The sequence below is a fragment of the Passer montanus genome, unplaced genomic scaffold (genome assembly GCF_014805655.1).
Source record: "Passer montanus isolate IOZ18808 unplaced genomic scaffold, ASM1480565v1 scaffold21, whole genome shotgun sequence".
NCBI lineage: Eukaryota > Metazoa > Chordata > Aves > Passeriformes > Passeridae > Passer > Passer montanus.
In genome coordinates this window covers 8,192,858-8,216,430 of record NW_024366703.1, presented here as the reverse complement: position 1 = coordinate 8,216,430, position 23,573 = coordinate 8,192,858, and the positions used below count along the sequence as shown (strand labels likewise).

General features: G+C 41.2%; 1 long non-coding RNA gene across 1 annotated transcript in view; it reads right to left on the bottom strand.

Moving 5' to 3' along the window:
- Window positions 1–362: 362 nt before the first annotated feature.
- Window positions 363–23,573, bottom strand: part of LOC120502175 — a 32,822-nt gene continuing 9,611 nt past the window's right edge. The window contains exons 2-5 of the long non-coding RNA XR_005627471.1: window positions 7,202–7,318; window positions 6,851–6,973; window positions 2,818–3,096; window positions 363–516 (exon numbers count right to left, since the gene is read on the bottom strand). This is a non-coding gene — a long non-coding RNA (uncharacterized LOC120502175). The remainder of the gene's footprint in view (window positions 517–2,817; window positions 3,097–6,850; window positions 6,974–7,201; window positions 7,319–23,573) is intronic.

The window sequence follows — 23,573 nt, the reverse complement described above, 5'->3', positions numbered from 1 at the left end:
CAGACACATCCTCAGCCTTTCCATCATCCATGTGATCACATTCCTCAGTTTGACCCCTTTGACAGTGGTCCCTGGAGCACAGACCAATCAGGCAAAATGAGGAGCACACACTGTAAAGGCAGGGCATGTTATTAGCTTTGAATTTCCATGTCAGGTCTAAGTCAACAGCTCCCAGTGCTTGTGGTAGCAGGGAAGGCAGATTCTAGCAGCATCAGGATGAGGATTCTGGGCTGGCTTTCCACCATGAGAACTATTTCTGTAATAGCATTTTCAGAAACTGCATCTTAGGAGGATGTTATAGTCACCCTAGTAAGGAGGGAAAGGGAATATGGCAAGAACCAAGTAAGCCTACTCACATGTTCAAAGGCAGAGAATTACAGTCGATAGCTCTGATACTAAGTGGTAACTCCAAGCCTCCAGCTCCTTTTCTTGCCAGAAGTTAGCAGGTATCTGCTATAAGCATGCACCTCTGTGGCTTGCTGTCAGGCATCACCAAAGGCTGGAGAGATGGTAGATCTACAAAGAAAGCAGAGGCACTGGCACCAGGATTTATGTCACTTCCCTCCCTTTTCTAGGGTTAAAAACCAGCATTACAGTCTGCTGAAAAGTCCAAAAGAGGAAAATTAATTATTTATGTAATTATTAATGATTTAAATTAATGTTCCTATTAGATTTTGCTGATAATTGTCATACAGTTTAAAACTGGTTGTGGATCAAGTCAAGGGTAAATGCACACAATTTCCTCTGTGCCAGCCAGCCTTCTCCAGCTCCAAAGATTCCCATGCTGCAAGCATCTCTCTCCATCACAGCTGCCACAAAACCACAGCCAGACAGAGCTGGGACAGCAACAGAAGGCAGGAGACTGTACAAGCACCATTTTCCTTTCCCCATCTGGGAGACTACTCAGATTTCAGGCTCTGTCGTGGCTTCTCATCTTCCCAAGCAGGCTCTGGTAGCTGCTGCTCAGGGCTCCCTGCACTTCATGCTTCCTGCTAACTCACACTGTGTTGTTACTTGCAGAAGCTAGATTGCCACATTTTCACCTTTTTGTATGAAATTTTGGTTAAAAATAGAGCTATCTTGGGGGAAAAGTATTTTCAAAATTTTAAATCAAATCATATTTTCACTTCAAATTTGTAAAAATCAGCAGGCACTTGGTTTTTCCCATAAAGAAGATTCAAAACCAAACCGTGCATGTTTAATAATGGCAATTATTTTACAAGCACTTCCATTTTTCCCCCTACTTCTTGCTGTCTGCTCCTATTTATGCAGAGACTTGAAAAAGTATGCAAGTTACTCATTCCTCCCAGCCCTGTCAGAAGGTTTGAAAGAACGTATTTTTCATAAGATAATAAGGACTTACTTAAAAAGCTTTTATGAAAAGCAGCATTGTGTTTATGCTTTTTAGAAGCAACTAAAAATTTTCACAAGCAAATTTGAAGTCAATAACCATTCAGCAAAAAGTTTTCCTACAGAGAACTTTGACTAGCAGCCGCTGAAGTCTGACAGTCAGGATGCTGCATGGACTTGGATCTAAATTAACTCAAAAGCACCCGAGTTCCTCCCCTAGTCACATCTTTATTACTATGTCATATATAACAAGAAACTCAAGTTTGGTGTTGAGGCAATTTGACAACACATGCTTACCTTAAGAACTTTTTTGATTCTACAAGGTGTACCAGAGGCTACACATTATTGCATCTCAATGTCAGTCTTCCTCAACAATTACCAGAATAACTTTTTCAGCTTTTTTCCCCACCCACAACTGAGACTGATATTTTTTCCCACTGAAAAATAAAACCCTCATTGCCATGGGAATTTACTAACAAATTCCCATAAGGCACAGTCTTACTCTGCCTTTCCACTTACAAAATTAAACTTAAAAAGTGACAGAAGTTGGCCAAGGGCAAGAATGAGAGAATCATAGTGAGTGCACTGAAGGATCACAGTAAAAGCATGCAGTTAAAGACTAATAAGAATTGTGTCTTTAAGGCAGGATCTAATCAAAAGAAAAGACAGAGCATGTTGTATTAGTTGTTCAGTGGATGACACCAACAAAATGCAGGAATGGGGGGAAAACCAGCTTTGTAATACATGAGGTGCCTTCTTTCCAGTAAGAGAGAGCTGTTAGACCATTACAAGAACTCTGCTGGGATAAAGCAGACAGTTCTGTCACCTACAGTCACAAAGAGTTACAAAGATCAGAAGTGGTGTGAAACAGGGCTAACAGTATGATCAGGAAGAGAAAAAAGCCATCCGACAAGTGGAACTTCCATTATAAAAGCAAAATCAAATGTGATCATTCTCCATATAAATCTTCAGTAATTATCACTAAGAAAAGAATTAACATGCAGTGACATTTTAGCTGGGGAATATACAATGATTTCTAATCACAAGTGTTGGACTACCAAATGGCTTTTTGTTTGCAGTGATTCCTAGCTCATTTTAAAGTGAGTTTAACCAGTTAATAAAACAGTTAATGTTTTTGACAGCACAGACTGGGACCTCTTGACACAGAAGATTCATTCCACAAATTTTCTTTCATGTTTCTGAACTCCTAAAGACTAAATGAATCCATGTTTCCATCTGCTGGGTTGAAACATTTGTTCAACAACAATATTCTTCCAACATTTATCATTGTCGCCTGTTCATTAAGCACTGGATATGGAATTACAGCTCTACCAAAGAAAGAACATATCTAGGCTCTTCCCATCTAAACAGAAAGCTCTTTCATCCTGTTATGTAAGTTTCCTGCTCCCCAAAGGAATCTCAAACACTTAAATGCCATGCACTGGTTTAGCGTACACAGAGATTTACCAATTATAGCATGCAGCTCCTCTGGGGTGATGCGTGTCAGCTGCTTCAACAGCCCACAGCAGACACGCAGAACAGATGAGAGCATGTCCTCCTGAACACACAGAGCAGATTCTCTGGGAAACAGGCTGGAACTACACTAAACTTGGACTCTGGCCAGGACTTCATGTCTCACACCTCCAAGTGGTCCCACAATATCTCTGAAGCAACAGGGAAGTTTGTTTTAGGCTATATCCAAATAAGACTCTGGAGTTGCTGACATCACGATGGCACATAAGCGGTCTATAAGAAAATTGATAAATTAGCATTAGTACTGAGGACCACTGTGAGTCAGGGTAAGGATATTTTACCCAATTTACAAATGGGTAAAGTGTGGGTAAAGTATAAACCACGGCTCACTGTACCTAAGTAATTTCTACATAGTAGCAAAAGAACTCTGTGGTGGATTGAACCCCAGTTTATACCCCAGTTGTTCTTCCATTAGCTGTTCTTTAAGCCACCCATTGCTGCAAAGAATAAATATGAGGTTTATTTACTGAAGTGAAAACTCCCATGCTTATAAATTTCACTCCCAAAATCCCAGACTAATTTCTTGGATTTCAACAACTCCTATTTCACCATTTCTAGTATCTGAAGAATGCAGATACCCTGTCCTTTCAGGAAAAGCTGCCTCCATATGTTAATTTCCATGACAGCCTTGACACCCATTTGTCTATGGTAGATTTACAGTAAATAGTAGATTTATTTTTAGTCCAAGCTCTGCCACCAAAAGTAGTGAATCCATTTTGTCCTCCACAACAGCTAAAATAAAGTTTTGTACTTCCGTGGTTTTACCCATCAAATGAGCTCCCTGTGCTGCACAAACTGATGCACCAGGGGGGTCCATCAAACAGATCTACTCCATGACAACAATGTATATGGACTGTGACTGAAATCTCCCCGCGGTCTCAAAGTGGAGCACTACTTTCAACCTTGTTTTAGAGCTGGGGTAAAAGAAATCAAAGAAGTTTGCTGCAGAACAGAGTGTTGAATTTAAATTACTCAGTTCATATGCAAAACTTCTAAGCATTAGACCAGTCTTCCTTTTACCGTAAAAAAATATAGAAGAGATCATAATGTGCTTAGGTGACAATAACATGCTTCTCTAAACTGCATGTTTCTTAAACTAAAAGCTTCAGATTATTGGAAACATTGGTGTTCCTAATGTCCTTTTATAGCCTAATTCCTCCTTTTTCCTCTACTCCACCTCCAAACTTTGCTGTGTTTGAAAATGTCATCATTCACTTGGTGACACATCCCAGCCACGTAGGGTGGCAGCTGAGTCACCTCCCTGCTGTGACGAGGTGTAATGGTGACAAAACTGCACAATCCTTTTTTGGGCACTTTGTGTTGGAGGTTGCTCTATACAAAGGCTGGGTGGGAGGAACAAATCAGGGTGGGAGAACTCCACACACACAAAGGAGAAAGGAGGGATTGGAGGTGGCCCTGGCAATCAAATTACATCGTCAAGCTAAAGAGCACATGAGAGCCAGGCACAGACTGAAAGATCAGGAGTGAGTCAGAGACTCCTTTGGGTTGACATTTGGCTGATATCTACTGAAGGCTCTGAACTAAAGCATCTCTTGAAGCATCTATGTCTCTCCAGAGACTTTGTGGAGATACTGGAATGTAGCATCACATCTTTGGCTTTGATGCCAGCTAAAAATGTTTCTCTCTTTCTCCCACCAATTCTGTGTCTTCCAGTTCATGAGGAGGTTCACCTTCTTCTCAGGCCTGCTAGTAAGGCCATTTGTGGGGTTCTCCTGGAAACTGGAATAGTAGATTATCCTAATTTAAAATATGCCATTTGTCAGGGGAAAAAGGGCCAGAAATCCCTGCATCCAGCTTTGCTGTTCAAGAAAATGGACCAGCACCACAGATCACCTAATATTCCCAAGCCTTATTCTGTTTGACTATGCCCTCATACCCATGTCAGAGAATGTTTTACCAGGCAGATGATCATACAGCACCCACAGTAATAAATACTGCCTAAAGTGCAATGGAAAATCACTGAAAAATCAGACTGTTCAGTCTAAGCTGGACTTTGATGGGTAGGTGGGGAAAAAAGTCCTTCCAAACAGGTGACAACACATAATCCCAAGTGCACAATTTTGCCTTGAGTCCTTGATGGCCAAACCCCCATCCCTTGTGTATGAGAGAGAAGCTGAACTCGTGGTGCTGAGATTCCAGAAAAACAGCTTATTTACATCCTTTCCCCAAGGAATAAATTTGCTCATGAAAATTGGCCTCAGCAGAATGGCAGATCAGCTACATACATCCTCTTCTCTCTCTAATGCTCAGGAGCCTGGCAGTTGTGTTTCCTAGGTTTGAAATCATGGTTTTATGCAAAACATTGTCCAGCATGGCAGCTGGTTAACCAAGGAAACAAACCTGGAACTGACCACCAAACCATAACCTTCTTGCACGTTCATTTGTGCCTCCTTTCTGTGAATCAGGAAGGGCATTATTCCAGGTGGTATTATAATGTCCTGGAAATATTTGCAAACTTCTAGAAAAACTTTCATTTCCTTTTTGGCCTGCACCATGAAAGATCCATTTTCTCCCACCAACTGGTCCACCAAAATACTGGACCTTTTATCAGACCAATTTACAGCTAATAGAGAAACAGAATAACTACAAGCAATGCTAGAGCATCACTGACAACTAAGGACAGGATGCTTTCTCTGTTCCCTTAGTGTTTCCCACTTAAATATAGACCCACTTGCTACGTCATGATGACCTGAAGACCCCTATCAGATGGAACTACAGGTCAATTATTCTTCTCTTCTATCCTCTGCTTCAAGTCAGCTCAGGTCCAATTTTAAATGCTTTTAAAAGTAAACTCTGTACAGGAATCTTTTATCGACACTTTCTTACAACTGGAGTTGAGCAATTCTTCCTGTGGAGGCCACACTAAATGTCTACAATGGGTTTGACCTCACAGGATACATCCCTGATGCAGTCTTTGTCCAGTTTACTCTCTGGGGGACAAGAGGAGAATAGAAAAAAGTATAAGAGCAAAAATGAGAATTCAGTGCACTGTAGAGTGTTCTCCCTGGTGTAATTGTCTTGGCTGCACAAAAGTAGTAAGTACCTATTTCTGGGACTTCTGTAAGAATCTCAGCTTAACAGCTGACCCTTACATACAGCCTAGTTACAAAAAGAGATGATCCATCATTCACACATCACTTCCTCACCTTTGGCTGAAGTAACTGGAAAGGGATCAATGGTAAAGATAAAACCTGAAAAATCAGATGTCTTCCCAAAGGGGCCAGGAGTTTTTACTTTTATTTAAAAAGCTTTGAGAAATGTTAACAGTAAGTCAATATAGACAGGGGAAGAAATGCAGCTGGGCTACCCCTTGCTCCCAGGAGCAGGCAGACAAGGAAAGAGCACAACACTTACACAGTAAAAAGAGATCTGCAAAGTTAATGTCTGTCTCAGGCCTGCAGCAGGCCAGAGTGTTACTGTGAACCCAGCATGCTGTGCAAGCTGCTCTAAACTGGCTAAGAGTAGTCACTTTATTCTGCACTTATCAGTGCCTTTGGCACTGCTTATCCTTTTGTCAGCTGGGGTAGAGTTAATTTTCTTCCTATTAGCTGGTATGGAGCTGTGTTTTGGATTTAGGATGAGAATAATGTTGATAACATGCTGATGTTTTAGCTGTTGCTGAGCAGCGCTTACACTAAGTCAAGGACTTTTCAGATTCTTTGCTGCCTGGCCAGCAAGAAGGATGGGGGTTCACAAGAAGATGGGAAGGGGCACAACCAATACAGCTGACCCCAGCTGGACAGAGGGATATTCCAGCTCATATGGCATCCTGATGAACAATAAATGTGGGGGCAGTTGGCTGGGGGTGGCAGCCAGCATGAGAGATTGCACGGCAGGAGAGGGACACAGTGCATTCCCAGCCTTGCACCATCCCAGCCAAACCAGAGCACCCAACTGAAGCCTCTAAGTTTTCTATGAGAAAAAGAGAAAACAGCTGCATGCTCACCCCCAGGAACTGTGCACTGTGTGCCTCTCTCCCAAAACCTTCTGTCCAAGGCTGCAGCAGATGAAGGTTCAAATCCTGCCATAATGCTTGGTGGAGCTGCTGGCCACTTAACACACAGGACTCCTGCATGTGTTGGGGGAAGACAATGTTAAGCCCTGTGGTTCATGTGGACAAGAATTACTGAAGAGTCACCAGAGTCCCAGGAGCACTGGCAGGACAAAGATTCTTTACATTTCAGATTTCTGCCCAATGTTACCCCCAGCCCTCAGAAATTAGTCTCCAATGCTTACAGTCCTATAACAACCCCTTTTAAAAGGCTTCTTCATTTTCTGGTCTTTCTGTGTCACATACCTAATCAAATGTGGTAAATTTATTCTGTAGTCCCTTCTACACGTTCTCTTCCTCTTCGAGATAATTTTCAAATGAATTTTTTTCCAGCATCTGCTCCTTCCTGTTTCTGTACCACTGCTGCAAATGGGATTTTTCTTCTTGACATCAAAAGAAGCAAAATAGGGCTTCCTAAGATAGTTTTCTGGCTGATTACACAGAAGCAGTGCAGTAGTCATGAGCAATAGATAAGTAGCTTTAACACATCATAGTTTTGCTTCTTTGGGCTGTAGAACAACATAAATATGTTAATGAATCCTGCTCTGTGCCCTGCAGAGCTCCACAGCAGCCTCTGCAAAGGTGAGTACACGCCTCAGTGGGAAAGGCTCCTGCTCTGCACCTGCAGCTGTGCACAGGCACCAGCACAACAGCCTCACAACACCTCTAATGTGCCCTGGGCCACCACTAAACCACACGGGGCCAGCACTGGAGGTGGTGACAGCTGGAGATGTCCCTCAGGGGGTAATGTGGCCATTGAGCGGGGAAGCAACACAGGCCAGGTCCTCCGGAGAGGACTGCCATGAAATAAAATTAAGAATAGTATCTAACTGTCTGTTTCAACCACAGATCCCATCCAGATCATACCTGAACTAACCCGCTCACTGATTTCTTTTTTTCTAAAAAAAGCAAACAAAACAAAACATTAAAAAAACCCCTCTGGTGCTCCCATGTGTTCATATTTAGGTAACAAACAAACTGGAAAAACCCAGTCAAGTAAAAAAACTTTTGCAAAGGGGTTCAGGCAGGCAGTACTTAGAGAACAATTTCCTGAACAGAAACTGTCTTCACTGGCTAACAGCACAGAGACAGTCAGTTTTATGCACTGCAAAAGCATGTCTGTAGAAAACTATAGTCATGGTCAAAGGAGCAGAGATAGAAGGAAGGATGAAGAGACACTCAGGAGGATGGAAAGGCACAGAGGTTCAGTGAAAGCAGAGCCCTGGACTGCTTTTGGCAGATTCAAATATCTGCTGTAGAATATTTCTTATGATAACATTATATATACATGTATTTGGAGATATGTATTTCTTTCCTACATTTATGGAATTGTCATGAAATAAAACATTTCTCAATAAGTAATTCTTCGACAGAATAATTTACAGTTATGTACACAAGTCATCTACCAAACTACAGTTGCATCTAGACTTCCATTTCTGAGCTAGTTCATAAGATTTTCATGTAGTAGCACAATTTTGCTTGTATTCCTGAGACTGCAGGCAAATGTTTAAATATTTTACAAATAGAAAACCATTTTGGATGAATTTTTAAAGCCAAGATGTAATGTTTCTATTCCTATTTGATTTGAGGAGTTTCATACGGTTAAAGAATGCCCCGTCTGGGACTTGAACTGAGAAACCAATGGCTCTTCAGTTTTTACAGGTACAGACTGATTCCGCATTGAATGCATGGGATGACTTTTGAACTTCTGGTTAAACTCAAGACACTAAATTATAAAAATGTTTCCATTATCATTATATATTCTATATTCCCTTACTAGTTGCTTTCCAGCTTTCCAAAATTCTCAGTATATCCTGAGACAAACCTGAACAATTCAGTGGTGCAAACCACATCTGAATGAGAACTGAAGTCTTCCTGGGGTGCCTGAAAGGAAGGAGCCAGATAGAAGACATTAAACTATTTTCTATATAGATTTTTCATCCATGTCCTTTACCTGATGAATGGCTGCACGAGTCTGAATTAGGAGTTTCCTTGAAAACACCATCCAAAACTAACAAATTGACAGGTAGTTATAGAATGAAAAATATACCCTAGAAAATAGATTGAGTTGAAGTTCCTCAAACTGTACAAGGCAATAAAGCAGGAGTAGAACTGCTAAGTCAGGTCAAGCTCCACACAATGTTTGAAATAACCCAGGTAGAAACTTCTTAGAGATTGCTGAAGTAGACAAAAAGGAAGTCTTTGAGATTTAGATTCTTCAACTGTTAACATTTTCTACTCTTTCCTCAGTTCCTTGCCAGAAAGAATCCCCCCTAAAGAAGATGATGTCCTCATTCTGAAGCTCTTTGACCATATTCAATTTTTGCATGGATAGAGAATTTTAGCAAAGACCTTGAGGTCTTCTGTGTTCTCTGGTACTTTGCCATACAAATAAATTGGGTATTTAATACCAGACGTCTATGGCAATGAATGCTTTTGTGGATGCGTGGTGGGAAGGAAGAGTGGATCCTTTGTCATCCTTGAGGAGCACAAAAGGAGGGTGTATCTGCCCCTTTATTTTTGGTCTCTGAGGCCCCTCCTGGAGCAAAGTGTCCAGCTCTGGAGCACTCAACACAGACGTGTTGGAGCAAGTCCAGAGAAGGACCACAAAAATGATCAGAGGGCTTGAGCATCTCCCTTGGAAGACACAGAGCTGCAACTGTTCAGCCTGCAGAAGAGAAGGTTTTAAGTTCCTTTCTAACCCATGCGTTTTTGTGACTCTGAGAAGTTAGCATTAAGATTCAAAATATGATGAACAAAAAGAAAAGGATACACAAGCCTGTCAGCCTGCTACAGAATTCTCCTCTGCTGTCCAAAACATTTTTTACTTTCAAGAACCAACTTTCACAGAATAATTTATGTTCTTTACTTGTTATGTGCTTCCTTGCAAACATTGAAATCAATCATGTCTAGAAACCATCAGACCCAAATAGGAGAGGATTATGCAACAGCGTGTCATTAGTGAATCAATATTTTCTGACCAGGCCATGTGCTTGTCAAGGTCACATTGATTTCTTTAATGACCTTCCTGGCAGATCCATCCGTGCTGCAGTGGTTACAGGTGCACACTCACCTCATTGCTTCACAGTCTGCAGGATGCTTTTCCATCCCAAGTTTCCACTCTTCATCTGAAGCACCATTGCCCTCCATATGTTGTGTCCAACTCCAGCAAAACCTGGACACTGCTACAGTGTCTCCTGCTTCCTCTGGCTGGACACAGTCAGCTGCTGAGATATCCCATTAAATCCCCTGTTCAAAAAGCATCAGAAGCTACATGTGCTTAGCACACTAAAACCACATCATTTTTTACGGAAAGCTGAAAACTATCAAATCTCTAGGGTATGATCATAAAAATTTCATCTTTGGCCATCGAGCAGTGGTCCTTATTATCCATTGAGTACACACCAGGAAGTGTAATAGGAGCAACATAACAGGATTGTTCACCACTGTGACTGTCATCTTTTACTTTTAAGCTGGGAATTGTTAAAACTTGTCTTCCCCATTTTTTACAGCATGACATTATGAGGTGCATTGAAGAAAAACAGTTCAGAGTATAATTAGATATCAAGGGCAATAAGCAGAAAGTTCTATATTTATTACCAGATGTTAGTGGCAAGTTGCAATACAAGCATGTAGCCTGGCAGCAAAGACCAGGCCCAGCAAGAGTTGGGAACAAGAGCCAATTCACACAGGAGTGTTATGTCCCAGGCTGAAGAGTGGTGTCAGATATTCCAGCAGTTTCTTAACCAAATAAAGCCACAGAGCCAAATCAGGGTGCAACATGAGTGAGAATGTTATTTCTAGGCAGAGTACAGACTGGTGGCAGGCAGAAGAACTCCATGTGCCAAGCAAAACCAGTTAGCCAACTGTCTCTGCTCTTTGGGTGTGAACATGTTGCTTTTCTTCTGCTTGGATGATTTTTAAATTTTTTATTGAATTCTGTTCCTAACCCTAGAGTAAAGCAGCCCAATTCTCAATGCTGCTAATAAAACAACTCCCATTAAACACAACATTTAATAAAGAAAAAAAGCAGTCACATAGGTAAAACCAGAAAAAAGTTGGCTGGGGGATAAGTCTGCAATAGGAAATTTGGAGCAATCAGAGAACACAAATCTGGCTGCTTATCCTGCAAAATAAAGATACGTGAGGAAAGCGATGAGCTAGTTCCCCTGGTTAACACCTGATTAACAGTTGTATCATTACAAAGCAAAGATGAAACAATTGAAAGTCTCCTCATTAAAGTAACACAGATGAGGAAAAAAAAGATCTTTGAAAATGATGAGCAGTTAACACAAGTTTAACTCATTTCCCAACTGGGTGAGCAGAGAATGGAAAAACACCGAGAATTTGGAGAAACAGTTCTCAGAATAAGTGTGAAGTCCCTTTCTTCCCCTATATAAGAACTCCAAGAACCAAACATGGACTTTTTTTCAACAACTGTTCAAAACCATGAGTTGATTATGTGCACAGCCTGTTCCATCTTGGGTGTCAGCTGTAAAGTAACCATATAGGTATTCATTAAATTCTCATAATGACATCTGGTGCTGAAGCGCCTCTTAAAAGACTATCAGTACCAAGTTTTTGGGAGATGCTGGCCCTCACTTTCATTAGATCCACCAAACTTTGGGAGCAGTCCATAAATAGCACCTACGCCAGTGCTTTTGTCACGTACTCAGTGCCTCAGTTGAATTAAAAAAGTGCTTAGACCATACCAAAGCTGTGTCTTTTAGGGAAGGGAGCATTCATGTGAGTAATGAGAGTGACACATTTCCACTAGTTCCATCTCCTAGCTTTCCACCATTTCAAGCAATACTGATTTCAAAAGCAGAGTCCATGCTGTCTGGTGCACAACTACGGGGGTAGAAGGTCAGTCCAACAGTCCAGGTAGGACCCCTCTGGCAGAGAGGGAACCTCTCAATATTGAGAGCTCAACTTTTTTTTTCTAACTCTCAAGTTATAGCAGTGCTGCAACATATTTTGCTTTTAGCAAAGTGAACTGAGTTTGAGTGCTTAATTCAAAGTAAACCAGTAAAATCATACAGACAAATCTGCTCCCACATACATCTCCTGGGACAACAGCCAGGGTTGACTTTCATGTCATCCCAGCAAGCACAACCCCTGAGGAATTCAGTTTAATTTATTCTAACACCTCTGCAGAAAGTGCATTGCAGCAACCCAAACATGAAGCAAAGGCAGCTACAAGTAAACCTTGGTATCTCCACTCTCTGTGCACAGCCCAATATCTATATATCTGGAGAAGAAAACTTCCTATTTCTGAAGGTAACCTCTGCAGCAAATCTTACTCCAGGCAGTACAGTTTAATGGTATTAATTCACAGATCTATATGCCCTCTGACATATTCATTACAATTTGGAAATCCCTTCAGGAGTGCCTGCCCCTTCCATTCATCCTTTTTTTTTTTTTAAAGTAACTGATTATTTTCAAACCAGTTTCATGAACCAGGAGAGGCTTCAGAGACATGCACCTCCTCAAAAGAGCTTCAGTACAAGTAGCTGGATAGAAAAGATACCCCCAGATTACTGTCTCTTCCTGGGAAATGTTTTTCTGTTAGACATCAGAAAATTCAACCCTTTGTCTCTCTCCCAGCCTTACAGATGGGAGACAAAAAGAGTCAACAGCCATGCTAGAAAGCAGTCTTCACATATTTTGATGTTCCTGGTGCAACTTCTTGAAAGTTCAGACAATTTCTGAGATAGTGACTTCCAAGGTGCCACTTCAGCCTGAGGTTTGGTTAGAGAGGAATGAGGACACCCAAAAACACACTTGGGCTTCTCAAAGAAACTACTTGGTTTGTGAGTCTAGAAGGCAAGTGGGCAGCTGTCATTGAAGCTTTGCTTCCCTGGGCATTACAGACATGAATTTACAATTTGGGGTTTGGATTGTTTTGCTCTTGGGGTTAGGGTCCTGGGTTTGTTGTAGATGGTGTGGTGATGGTGGGTTGTTTTGTTTTAAAAGCTTCATCCTCCAGAGAAAGCAGCTTCTGGGAGAGGCCAGGTTTCCCATTTATGTAGCAGGTGACAGGAAAGCTGCACATAATTTAGACAAAAAAGAAAGGTGCACAAAACTCAGGCAGTTTTAATTGAACATGTTTAAAAACAGCAAGGCAACATCTTGCATCAAAAGTTCTCTGTGGCTTACAGCTGGTGCCTGCTCTGCCATTGATCTCTCAAGGGTTTGGGGGCTTCACTTCTCCTTAGTGAATCTCTCTTATCCATAACACAGAAAACAGGAACCAAAGCTGTTTACTGACACAAATGGGAACAGGGTCCCAGTGTTTAGCCCAGTCAAGGACTTGAGGGATCAGGTTTCTCCTCCTCGCTGTAATGTTGGCTTCCTGTAAAGAAGTCACATGGGCCTGGTTCACAGTACTCCCTCCAGCATTAAAAAACAATCTCAGAGTTGTAGTGTGACATCTCAAATCAAAACGATGATGAATGATAAGCTACCAAAGGGCTTAAATTAAATATCGTCCCTGTCTTTCCACTGGCAGGTAGTTAGGAGTTTTCAAGCTAATCCCTCTGCTATATTGCAAGATACTGATGGTCTTGAGTATATAGTGATTGAAACCAGGAGTACAGAGAGAAACAACTCTGTGAGAAACAAATTACTTAATATTCCAGGAAATTTATTATAACAATCCTTAGTTCTCAACTAATGTTTCCTTTATATTAAAAAGGGCAATTTGTACAATTATCCCTGTATGGCATGATGACTGTGGGCAAAATTAGAGAAAACTGGGAAGTTATATTATGCACATTCCAGCAGAAGTTAGTACAGAAATTATAGGATGGAATGCAATTGGCATGTACAAAATGTATTCCACAATGATTCCCCACACAACAGAGCCTGCAACTTTGTGTACAGCCTAAGAGGGATGAGATGAAGGTGGGAGCAGCTGGAGACAGGGCAGCCAGGCTCTGCTGTAATCCTTGCAGGGATGGGAAGTCGATGGTACCAGGCAGCTGATAAATCACACAGCAGCTGTCAACCGAAGGAGATAGGAGATGTCTTGCTGCTGAACCAGCAACTGTGGCAAAACAGCTCTCTGCTGATGAGCTCGGTTCACCCACACCTCCACCCCAAAGTTACCTGCCTGCAAGGTACAACCACTCCTCACTCAGCATCTGCTCTATACTTCACTGACTGTATTTTTCAGAGCAAAGCAAGAGACTTTTAAACCAATCGGAAACAAAGGTACTTATGACTGGAGTCACTCAGGCTCTACCTAAAGGAAAGCAGTATAATGTTGAATTGAGGATGGGGAGAAGTCAGGGAAGATTCCACTGTAACTTCTGGGGTCAGTCAGTGGGCTGAAACTGTCCTCTCCCCACAGGGACTCCTATTGGTTAAGAATTGCATTTGGTGCACACTGAATGACTATTTGAGCAGCTTTCACTGGTGATTTGAGCTTGGCTGTGTATTGCTTTAAATTCAGCTTAAATGCAGCTGCCAGCAGCAGATGATAGGATCACCTGAAAGCAGGGATATCCAGGAAAAGGTGGCGGGGGAGTGTCTTCCTAAATTATAATAAAGGATTCAACTCTCTTACACTGTTGGTACATGCCCCTGCTCAAGGTAGTCAGGGCACCCTTGATATAGTGGATTGTTCAGTGGAGTCCCCATAACAGGACACCAACAGACTGGTCAGGCACAAGAGATAAATCCCATCTCATTTGCTATCTTTGCTGTGGACATTAACCACTAGCAAACCATAGATAAGCCATGAATAGCACAGGCCCAGTATAAATAAGAACACTGTTTGTTACAGCTGGGTACACACACCTCTGAAGAAGGTCCTATTGATCTGATGGAGAGGAAGATAATATTTTAATAACCATTTAGTTAAGAGAAGTTGTTAATGAGCTGTTTACAAATGGGAACTTTAGGCATTACTCAATTGAAATCTGTTCAATTTTAGAGCAGAGAGACCTCTATAATAAGTGCTATAAGCTAGCAAAACAAAATTAAAAATCTGAAAGTATATTCGCTTTTTCATTAGAGTTGGGACAAATTTATGGTATTCTATTTGCACATATCTTTATTGATTTAATACCCGTTACACTGCCCAGGAATTTTATGTAAAATAGGTCAAACAAGAAATCCAGCAGATTATTTCTACAGACTTCTAGAAATAGCACAGGGTGTAGTCTATTTTGTATTTTGTCTATCCATTAATCACAAATTAACAATAAAAACCAGTCCAGACTGGTTCTCCATGCATGGCTGTTTTCAATCTATTTGGGGTATTTCTCCTAAACAGAACTGCTATGGTTATTTGTATCAGGAGGAGCTAACTCATGTTGGTGAAAGTATTTCGAGGTCCCCGGAAAATCAAACCAATCAAACCCACCAGGCCATGCATAAAATCAGCTCTGTGGCTCCACTGTATGTGTGGTAAGCAGCAAAACAAGGCTGAGGAAGCCAAGTGTTTTAACTGAAGGGTCCTAGCCAGGTCTGGTTTACTTGACATCATGAAGGATTAAGGGCAAGCAGAATCTCAGCCCAGCCCTCCAAAACTGACAGATGCTGAAGCCTTAAACTAACAAAAACTTTTAATCACTTGGAAGTGATGGGAAGAGTGCACCATAGCAGTGTCTAAGGACCACTTCCACTAGACATTCTACCAGAGCAAAGACCTTCATTTCCATAGCATGAGCTGCCTCATTCTGTGGGTCACACACCAGCACAGCCCACTGCAAATCACAGGGAGGTGTTTACTGCCTGGATTAAAAACCTTGCTGTGTAGGAGGCAGGCAGAATCTGGACCAGTACCCTTTATCATTTATTAACTTCACTCAGCCTCATGATCTATTTCTGTCATTCAGGACAGAACAGCCAGACAATCTTTCCATCAATCAGTGCCAAACAAGTGGTAAAAATATTACTCGTCTGCATCCAAACATTTTTTTTAATTTTATATCTATTGAGTTAGAGGAAATGCCAGACTACAAATGCGTAACATATTCATCAACATTCTCACCTTTATCTTGTTTTTTTTCTTCCACTGCTGTTAAGAAAAAAGAAAATCCTTGTTGAAAAATTTATACTGGAAGAATTTAGCATTGAAGGAAAATAGCCTTGTCAGCTCACAACAGAAAGAACTATTCAGAATGGGAGAATTTCTTGCATTGTACCCCCTCTTCACTCCAGAGCTGCCTGATTTAACAGCTTCTGAAAGCAGCAGGGAATTTGCTGCTTTAAATTGCTTTCCATGTGCTCCTGTGGATCACTCCTACACATGCTCAGCTGAGCAAAGGTGAAACCTGTCCCAAGGGAAGGTGGCTCTAGCCTTGAAATAGGGCAATTATGCTGCAGAGTGAATGAAGTCGCCTTTAGCAGAAGATTGAGTGAAGCTTCCCAAGAGCACCAAGGTCATTGTGTTATATCAGATCTGCCCCTTAAAGAGAGGACAGAGCAGAACTTGCTGTGGTGAAGAGGTTCACAGGCTTCTGTATGAAATTACCATGTTTGGAATATTCCTCAGGCTAGACATGCCCTCAGGTGAGTGGGCTGTGTCCTCATGTCACACATCAGACAGACCCAGAGGCTCTCAAAGAGTTGCAGCTGTTTGGGATATGCCTCCTGAAAGCTGCCCAAGGCCACCTTAACCCTGCACACAGACCAGGCTCCTGCTACGAGCACCCCAGCAGGAGCAGGCAGAGGATTTCAGCCCTTCCTCAGACTGATGGCTGCTAGCACTCAATTCCACAAGGGAACTCCCTTGAGCAGAACAAGGGAAACCCAGCCAGGCAATTCTGCTGCTGTCAGATGGGCAGCTGGGGTCCATCTCTCTCAGACACTGTACACCCTCTCTTCAGCACTGTCCTCCTGCAGCCATGAGAAGACTCCCTTTCCTAGGTAGGGATGAAGAGTTTAATACATCTCAATAAATTTATTCCTCTCCTGAGCAAAGCTGTCAGAATTCAATGAGCTGTCAGCAACAGCTCTAACTGTATAATTTTATCTCTAGGGTCCTTCACAGCTCATATGACAATAGACGTCTGTCCCACGTTCTTCTGGGGACCACAATATTCAGCACACTGAGACAAAAAGCAAGGGTACAGAAAAAAAAATGGATGAGACTGTATTTTGAGTGTGAAGAGAAAAAATGTTGGTTATATGCTGCCTAAACAAAAAGCCTTAGAAATAATTTCATTTTCTACTTCCCAAAGTCCAAATAGGACTATATTGGAGATCCTCTGTCACACTGCTACCTTGCTCTGATTTGTAAGTGCTCATACCACTTTCCACATGTATGGTTTCCAGCCTTCTTCATTTTGAGTAGAAGGAGGGAAAAATTAAACTTCCCTTTTAGTGAAAGATAAGGAAATCATGACTCCCAAACTAGACTGACTGTTTACTCATGCATGGGAGGTTCTTCAAGTGAGTGTGTATTTCCAAAGAAAGGGACTTTGAGGGCAGACTAACTGAAAGAAAGTCTGGCCTACATTCACTGGATGAATGCAATTATATCAGGAAAGTTTAGTTGCATCAGCTTTTTTCACCTAACCTAAACAATTCTTAAGGCCTCAGATACTGACTAAACAGTCAGTGTTTCCTAAAATCGGGAACTAGCAATCCACATACAGACCAACCTGAAATAAGTAAGATTTTATGATACTTACAGGATTCAAGTTGGCCTAGCTTAACCCCTGTCATACAAGCAATTTTGGTTCCATTAAATTTAAAAATTTAATTTCCCCCTACCTCTTTCAGAGAAAACGTTTAAATCACTGATCTCAATGTCTCTACCAAGAAATGAGACATTTAATTCCTGATGAGCATTAGCCCAGTTAATTTCAAAAAATTAAAGCAAAAGAGCAGGTAAAACAATGTACAGTAAAAGGAGGCTACCCAGCAGGTCACTGATGATGGGACTTTCTAAGATGCTAATGAAGATATATTTAAATTCTACTGGAATTTGGCACTTTAACCTTGAGGCAAAATTTGCTTAGTGAGTTGCAAAGACTTTTAACTGCACACGGCCAGCCTTATTGAGTTATGCCAAGCTGACAAGTGTCAGCACAGCTTCCTAAAGCCAGCAGTATCCCAACCCTCATATATTGCCAAGGGCTCCTTTCAGGTTTGTTTTAGTCTGACAGAGACCCCTCCAGTTCTGAGCAGAAATATCCAGGTTCCATTCCTCCACTAACATGAGTTCCATCTGAGCAATCTATACAGGAAGAAAACATAGTAAAGAGGGAAAGTGAGTTACCAACATTTTTACAGCTTCTTTAAATGTTTTGCCCGTTCCTGTTAGAAGTCATATTAATTCTATAAAACCTCAAGCTCTGAACAGTGAAAATGAAACAGAGGAGCCCAGAAAGCACCTCTGTAATCTGGCTGAAGAACTGTCCAATTGCAGTCCAACACTGCAAGGTAAAAGAAAGGAGGACAGTGACAGTACAGGAGAGTCAGTGTGGCTGTGCCATCAGTAAGTCACCGAGGAGGCCAGACCTCAGCTCTGTGCTCTGATCAAGCAGTCTCTGGCTCACATCTGGCACAGTGGGAAGAACACAGCGACACAAATGTTTGATTATCCTTCTTAAAACATTCAGTTCAAACTCCAACCTTGTTTCATACAGACGCATTTCAGGGGCACATCCTCCCATTACTAGGAGCAAAGGAAACAGAGCTTTGAATGTGACCAAAAATAAACTGTCTGTCAGAGAGGGAGAGATCATTATATCTTTTCAAAAAAACAAGACATTAGGGACTTTGTTTCACTCCATTTGATGTCTGGTATTTGATGTCAACACTTCAGAAACAAAACAACTAAAATTGTTTGAATTTGGTTTCTTTCTTTATAGAATTCACTTTTTTGTCTTGCAGTCAGTGGCATTATAAGGGTCTCAACAATTACAGGTAACAAAGTATGTCTCTATTGCCATAAATACTTTGCAAAGACGGGAAAAGTGGAGTACTTTGTGCTTTATAGAAGCTGTAAGTATTGGGTGAAAAGAGGCCTGGGGATCTCTGTACCAAAGACTACTTCCAACAGCTTGTGTGTTTCCTGTGCATTGTCCAATCCTTTGAATGCCAAAAGTCCCACATCGTTTTGTTAAAAAGAAAAAACATGCCATGCACTACTAATTGAACAAATCAATACACAGAGAAGGCCATGAAGGGAATGAAATGTTTTTGACACGTACAAGCAGCTGTTTTCAATGTGCGTAAGAGGAAAAAACCCTGCTTGCCCTTTATGCCTTAATTAAGACAACCTCAGGAACATGGGGTGAAAGACCTTTGCTCTGCACCCTCCTCACCATTCTGCTCTTAGCTCCCTGCTGTTTGGCCATTAGTGGCAGTCAGAAGTCTGCAAACACAAAACAAGTCACTGCAGTCTCTAAGAGGGGATCCAAACACCAGATGGGTTCCCACCAAGCTCCAGAACAGCCTCAGAAATCCATGAAAGGAAATGTGTTGCCATAACAGAGGCTTGATATAAAGTGTATTTACAGGGTCCAATCACATGAGCTATTGAAAGACTTTGGTAATTTTTTCACTTACAAATATCTACGTGTTCTTGGATATTTTAAATCCTTTGTCTCCAGAAAGGCCTTCCAAGGACACCCTTACAAAACTTTTACAGCCAAGGGTCTAACAAAGACAGCAATTTCGGCAGAAATCTTCCTCCAGAAGCTTCTTCTGAGCTGATGAGCACCCATGAAATAGCCTAAGGCAGCTTGCTTTGAAAGCACTGTAAGGAGCTCCATGGAAGCCTGGCTTTTGAAGCCACTGAGATTTACCCTTTCCCAGAGATGTTCTCATAATGTGAATCTCTGCAGGGAGATTCACTGCAATGCAAAGATGAGCAACTTCCCCTTTCTGGCTGCTGGAACTCTGGGTTCTGTCTGGTAGCTCTTGGTGCAGTGCTTCTCTGCCCTGTTTGTGTCTCCCTGGAGGTCAGGCTGTGAACTGCTGTGGTGGCAAACTGCAGAGAGAATCTGTGGTGCACTGTGGGATCCGCATCTGGTTTCTCATCCCCCAGTAGAACCATTTGCAGGGATTCATATTCCCTACGCATGGCACTGGCTTAGATTTATACTTTGAAAGCCTCAGCCTGCTTTCCTCATGAAATCTAACTCTTAAAGGCAATCTAGTGTGGACTGACAAGAAGCCATTTCAGTCCTCCAAGGAATTTCATCATTCTCTTTCGTTTACTGCCATTTCTGAGATCCTCAAGATTGGATGGAAAGGGAAAGTAGACATCAGAGAAGTTACAGCAACCATAGACTGAGCTCAATTAAGGCCTGCCTGCCTATCCCTACAGCTAAACAGACAGTATGTGATTTACTGCCAGTCAGAAAATGTGGGGACATTCCCATCACACAAGCGAGCAAAAAATTATTGAGAAAAAGTTCCAAATATTTCAATGCTTTCACATCCCAGGATAGAGTATGAAATGAGATATAATCAAAGAATTGTAGAAGATACAGTTAGCAAATGACCTGGTCTAATCTATTTCTATACCCTCAGGAATGACCACTTGCATCTAAACCAATCCCAACAGATGTTAGTTTTTCTTAAGGGTGATATAAATTATGCCTTTCAAATTGTTAGGAAACATGTCTGCTTCCAAAGCTTTTGGAGTGAAAACTTAGGTCAGAGTTCTTTAAAGAACTACTATAAAATTTCCAACTTTTTATACTTTTGGTGAAGGATGGAATCTTAAAACAAGTTTTCTTCAGCCTTACAGACTCTTGTCACACACTCTGCAATGATGATTTCTGCCTATTTCACACATCCCCTTCCACCAGGTTCCACTGGTCATTCCAACAGAAATATATCCAGAGAGTTCTCTACAGAGAAAGCTTTGGAATTTTCCAGAAGTGCAATGGGATAAAGAAACTACCTAATCAAATCCAACCAGAAACTCTCTGCAGCTTCAGTCTTCGTTGCTTCTAGCAACACTGGAGATTCTGGAGGTTATTTAATGGCTTCTAAGCCACCTATTCAGTAGGAGAAATGAATTACACTAGAGACATAGTTCTTTGATTGAGAGCCAAAAGTCAAGATCATTAATCCTAATAATCAAAACAGTGGTGCACTAATTGAAAAAAGCAGGGTATAAGCCTTCTTGTCCCAAACAGATTTTAACCCTCTGAACCACAGCTCAGATAAATTTCCTGATTCTGATTTGCTATTTCATACCCTTGACTCCAAAAGTAAAGCTGGGTGGTAGAGTCACTGCTGTATTCAACACTATCAGATTGACATTAGCTCATGAGTGTATTTTGGGGGAGGGGAAAAAAAAGTCATGCAAAACACAAAAGATTCTCAAAAAAATGTTGTAAGAAAAAAAATTTTATCTTTAGTGGGGACAGTTTTGTACAAACCAGAGAGAGGAAAATAAAACTCAGCATTTAAAAACAATTTCTGGAGCAAGCAAGCCTTCAATTTTCTCAAAATCTGCAATTTTTTCTGAATCTTAGCACTTCTCAGGTTGCATTTTAATGTTCAGTTTTTCATTGGCTATAGTTAGTACATCCATCTGCAAAATGCTGCAGGATTATTTGAGAGGAAAAGCTTATGCATATGAAATAATTTTTATGTATGTACTTATAAAAGAGTAGTTCTAAAGTCACTTCCAGCATGCCAATTCTATTTCTTCTTATATTAATCTAATGTTTAAAAAAATCTTTGCTGTTCTATGATCACAAATTAATTTCTATGTGCTCAAACTTTAGAAATACATATATACTTTGCTGAAAATGTTATATTTAGACATAATCATAAGCTTCAGAATTCCAAAAAGCTGCTTTGGGAAGAAATGCTTCAACTGATTTGGGAGCTAGAAGCATCACTAACCACCCTTGTGATCTGCCATGGTGCATGGAATTAGATATTTTCTCAAAAAGAATGTCACATATAAAATCACCCATTAGAGGTAACAGAAAGGCTTCAGCAAAACTTACATTCCCTTTTCCTTGATAGCCACAGAGTGCCCTTTCCAAGCTGATTTCAGCAGCAGGAGACATCTAAAGGCTAAGTAACACACTGCATGCAAACAAGTAATTTCATTCAACAGCCCATTTCTTGGACACTGTGCAGTGAGTCTGCTTCACATTGTTCATCATCTATTACTAAACATGGTGAGGTTTTCAGGCACTGAGAACAATCAATAACCCTTTCAATACACTCTTTGATATGAAAATTCCCAATTTGGGGAGTTAGTTGAAAGAAATCTGATTCCAGCTCTTAAGTCTAATTCTATTTGTTTCACTCCAGCTTTTGTCAAATCTTGAAATATTGATGTGTCTTAAAGGGAAACTATTTTTAAAGATTTAGTAGTTATTAAAATAGAAGAAGCTCATACAGGCAGATTGATGACATTTCTGAAGTACTGTAAATGTCCATGGAAACTCATCATAAAATGGGTGAGATTATATAGCACAGTTTAGACTGCAAAAATTAAAATTAATTTGGATTTTTTTTGTTTGCTTGTTTTTTAACCCAGCAGTCAAGGACAGTCCACTGAAACTCCGCTGATGTGCTGTAACTCAGCACAGTGACCTGAATAAGGGTCCATTCCTTGCCATCATACCAGGGGTTCTAAGTCAGAATGTTGGAGCAATCCTTGTATCATCAGCATTGTACCAGCACCAGGCAGCTGGAAACCTAGCCTCAGTCCTGCAGATCTGGACCCAAAAATCCAGTCCTACAAACATCCCAAGGCTGATAATTTCCATGGGTGGAATAACTGCCAGCTTCTGTTCCACCTCCCTCAGACTGTCTGCAAACACAACCCACATGTAATAACAGAGACCATAGTCCATAAGACAGCAAATCTGGGGTCCAGACATCCTGTGCAGTGCAGTGTTCCAACTCTGATAGTCCTCTGCCTTTAACCCAATAACCAACTTTTCATTAAAATAAGCAATGTGCATAGTGCTCCTCTCCGCAAAAAGAAAGGGGAGGTGAATAGCATCCCTCTGCTCCTCTGCATTTTGCTGCTGGCTAATTATTCATTTGCTATTTATCAGCTAATTACACATGTGCCTTGGCATTTGAAGACTTAGGGGCATACTTTATTTAATGGCTAGTAATTACACAGGCCTCCTCTGATCCCTGTGCTCAAATAGGAAGGTTTTTCTGTTTTTGTCCTTGTGCTGTTAGGTCTAGAGGTTAAATACCCCAGGACAGATGGCTATCCTGTTGCACACAGAAGCAGGTTTATACTTCATATGATGATAGAGGGCTCCCCAATAATTATGTGTTAATGCAACAAATTATTTCCTTCAGAGCTCAGTGTTGATCTGTTTACGTGTAGATGAAAAATTACCAAGGTGCAAAAGGTAATATGAAGACCAATTCACTGCTGATTTTTCCCTGAGAACAGTCCAATATACAGGCCAGTCCAACATACAGGCCTTGCTCTTCAGCTCAACATCTACACAACCCACTGCTGCAGTTACCCACCTTGGTATGCAACACCACTGGAATGTCCCTGTGATACAGAGCTTGAGCCCCAAAATATATCTATGTGGAAAAGACTAACAGATATAGCAGGATGCAAAGAATTCTTTGAAACTTGGCACAGATGGTTGACCAGTACAGCTGGAGGGAATGAGACTTCAGGTAGAAATGCTGCCAG